We start from the raw sequence: 4,148 nt of genomic DNA on the forward strand, positions 1-4,148 counted from the left end.
CTCGCGGAACCCGCCCCCGAACAGCCACGCCCTCGTCGAGGCCCAGCCCCAGCCGCCACGCCGTTCCCGCCCAGAGCAGGAAGTATTCACCAATCACGACCTCAGACTTCAAGGCCACGCCCCTTACATCTCCCTTAGACTCAGGCTCCGCCCCGAAGTTGGCCCCGCCCAGAACGCGTTGTCCTGGCAACTTCGCATCCAGGGCGCACGCTGCCCAGGCGGCGGCGCAAATCCAGCCCGCTGGCTCCGCCCCTTTGGCACCTCCAAATGCCTCTCCGCGTGTGTTCCAGGCCTCTTCGTTTCTCGCGCAAACCTTCTGGAAACCCTACCCCAGCCATCCAGTACCCGTCTTACGCTGACTGTTCCAAAACCTCTCCCTGGAACCGCAGCGCAACAAAGTTGGTCATCCCTAAACGTCCTTGCTCTGCGCCTCCACTGCGGGCCAGTGCAAGCCGTGTGCCCACCGTGCGTCTGCGTCCGCCCGGAGGCGGGATGCAGGAGTCCCCAGACCCGGAGAACCCCTGATCCTGACTGTGGGTAATAGTCCATAGAAGTGTGCTGGTGTGTGCTCCACCTTTTCATCTATTGTGAGCGCGGAGCGCGCCTCCGTCTCACTTCCGAGTTTTAATTCCCGTCTGATGGGGGGGGGGGGGAGTGGGGGGCTCAATGTAGCCTGCAGTGGATGGGAGGTCCAGATGTGCACTCTCCTAGACAAGATAAAGAGCCTAGGGGCTGGGGAGTGGGGGTTCTGAAGACCTCAGAAGCAGCTGGATTTCCGCCTAGGGTTAAGGTACTAGAGGGATTTGAAGACTGGAAAACAGGAGAGAGCTGTGTACCTACATTTCCAGGTATAGCAGGGCCAGACCCCAGGAGAGACATGACACAGGTGACAGCTTTAGAAGCTGTGCTCAGTACCGAAGATTTCGGGCTGGAGAGGCCACCGCAGCCTGTGCAGGTCCAGAAGCCAAGCGTCCAAACCCGATCTGGGTCGAAGAGCTCTGGGGGACGTGGCTTGCCACTGCGCCCTCGTGTGGTAGCGAGAAGCAGTCGCAGGTGCGCAAATGGGACCTCGGATGGCCCCTGCTTGGGGGCAGAGGAAGGTCAGCCAATCTGGTTTAGCCATTTGGAAAGCTCCTGGATTGTGTGTGTAGGTGGGGGGGGGGGGGGGGGATGTGGAGGGAGAGGCGATGTGGAGGAAGAGAATGAGGCTTCGAAGAAGGTGTAGACTTCTTGCATGCTTTCAGGTGAGTTGAAACTAGACAGAAAAAGGTGTGGTGAGGATCAAAAGTTCAAGGCTAGGTAGGCACGGTGACACACTCTTTGATCTCAGCAATGAGAAAGCAGAGCAGGCCAGGGTTACATAGACAGCCAGGACTACATGGAGTGTCTCAATTTAAAAAAACAAAAACAAAAACTAGGCCTTGACAGTTCAAGGCCAGCCTGGGGAGCTTAAGAGTCTGTGATAAGACTTTAAAAAGGGTGAGAAATCTCGGTAGTGGTAAAGTGCTTGTCTGTAAATATACAATGCAAGGTCCTGGGTTCATGCTCCAATAGTGGGGGTGGGGGGCAGAGAGTATGCATGGTCACCTTAAGTGACCGTTTATGTAGCCCCACTCTGAGCTTAGAAGACCTCCCAAGCTGTGTAAAGCTAACTTTGTGTTGCCTTGACTGTCTGGACACTGAACAGAGACTCCCTGGAAGCAAGGCCAGATTCTGATGGGCTGTGAGCACTCTGAGCGGTGCACACGGGAAAAGCCAAGCACATCAGGCAACACTTGGGACCTCTGGCTCAGCAGAGCCGGCTCACCCCACCATCTCCCCCTGTTCCTGGTTAGGGTGTGTCAGTGGTGACCCTGTCCACTCTGTTCCTGTGCCTCCATCCCCATCTGAGGCTCCTAACTCTCGAATTAGTTGGGGGGCTGCTTCACTAAGACTCTAGGTCACACTGCCTGCCACCTGGCCCTTCCCTGGGGTCTACACTAATACCACCCAATAAGGTAGCCACAGGCTAGATGAGATTATCAATTGAAAGAGTCACAGTCCAACTTGGGATAGGCATATGTGTAAAATACATACCAAATTTCAGAAATTTAATAGCCAGAATTTGTGCGTTCGTGTGTGTGTGTGCTCGTGCGCGCGCGTGTATGTGTGTGTGTGTTTGTGACAGGAAAGGGTGTCAGGTGTCCTCTATCACTTATCCCTATTCCTTGGACACAGTTCCTCCATGAAACTGGGACTCACATATTCTCAGCTAGGCTAGAAGCCAGTGTTGTGGAATATTACTTCAAGTATGTAAAGACGTGCTGCATTTGTTTACTTAACATTGTATGATGTGCTGCCTTGCCTGCCTAAGGCACCTGATTGGTCTAATAAAAAAACCAAACAGTCAATAGCTAAGCAGTAGAGGGATAGGTGGAGGTGGCAGGCAGGGAGAGGAGGAATCTAGGAGAGAATCGGGGGAGAGAGAACAATGGAGAAAGAGGGAAGAGCTCAGGGCCAGCCAGGCAGCAGCCAGCCAACCAGAGAGTAGAGCATACAGAAAGAAAGAAAGGTAAAAAGCCCCAGGGCAAAACATAGATGAAGAAAAACGGGTTAGATGAAGTTATAAGAGCTGGCAAGAAAGGAGCCTAAGCTAAGGCCGAGCATTCATAACTATTAAATTAGTGTCATGATTTGGGAGCTGATTGGGGGCCCAAAAGGAAGCCTGCTACAAGCCAGCAATCACCAACAATCCTGCCTCTGTTCCCCCTTGGAGCTGGGTCACAGGTATGAACAGGATAACTGGCTTGTCTCTCTTCCCCCTTAGAGCTGGGTTATAGGTATGAACAGTATGCCTGGCGTGTTGAGTGGTTGCTGGATCTAACCACAGTCCTTGTGCAGTAAGAACTCTTAACTGCTGAGTCACCTTTCCCGTCTGGCTGAAGTTGCTTTTAAGTCACAAATACTTTTTTGTGTGCCCACACATTTGGAGATCAAGGAGACAGGCTTAGCTATCCATTCTCACCTCATCTTATTTTCCGGGACAAGCTTCCTCATTGACCTGGAACTTTATCAAGTAGCCTAGGCTAGCTGGCCATTGAGCTACCAAGGGTTTTGCCAGTCTCCAACTTCCATCTCACCATTGCTGAACTTTCAAGTGTATGCCACCGTGCCAAGCCCTTTAGAAGTTATTCCTGGGGCTGAGAGATGGCTCAGAGGTTAAGAGCGCTGACTGTCCAGAGGTACTGAGTTCAATTCCCAGCAACCACATGGTGGCTCACAACCATCTATAATGAGATCTGGTGCCCTCTTCTGGCCTACAGGAATACATGCAGACAGATGCTGTATACATAATTAATAAATAAATCTTTTTTTAATATTTATTTATTATGTATACAATGTTCTGTCTGTGTGTATGTCTGCAGGCCAAAAGAGGGCGCCAGACCTCATTACAGATGGTTGTGAGCCACCATGTGGTTGCCGGGAATTGAACTCAGGACCTTTGGAAGAGCAGGCAATGCTCTTAACCGCTGAGCCATCTCTCCAGCCCCATAAATAAATCTTTAAAAAAAAAGAAGTTCTTCTTAAGTCATTAGTATTTAAGTATGTATGAGTGCCCATGTATATTTACATGGGATCTGGGGGTCAAAAGCAGGTTCTCCAGTTTATAAGACACTACCAATAAAGCCATTTCTCCAGCCCTAGTATTTTATATTGGCTACCTGTTAAAATATTTTGGATATGTAGGATTAAATAAAATATTTCGAAATGAAGAGGGGCTGGAGAGACGGCTTGGCAGCTAAGAGCACTGAATGCCCTTCTGGATGATACAGGTTTGATTCCCAGCATCCACATGGTGGCTCATAACCACCCATAACTCCAGCTCCAGGAAACCTGATGCCCTCTTCTGGCCTCAGCAGAAACGAGGCACGAGCATGGTGCACAGACTTACATGCATGCAAAACACCAACACACATAAAATATTTTTGTGGGCTTTTTTGTTTTTTTGCTCTTTGTTTTGAGGGTTTGTGTAGCCCTGGCTGCCCTGGAACTCACTCTGTAGACCATGCAGACTCTGCCTTCTAAGTGCTGGGATTAATGACATGCACCACAACTGCCCAGCTGATAAAAAATTTTTTTAATTAAAGAATAAAAAATATTTTGCTGTT

This window comes from Microtus oregoni, unplaced genomic scaffold (genome assembly GCF_018167655.1).
Source record: "Microtus oregoni isolate MIOR12 unplaced genomic scaffold, Mior012 000043F_ref0000047, whole genome shotgun sequence".
Lineage (NCBI taxonomy): Eukaryota > Metazoa > Chordata > Mammalia > Rodentia > Cricetidae > Microtus > Microtus oregoni.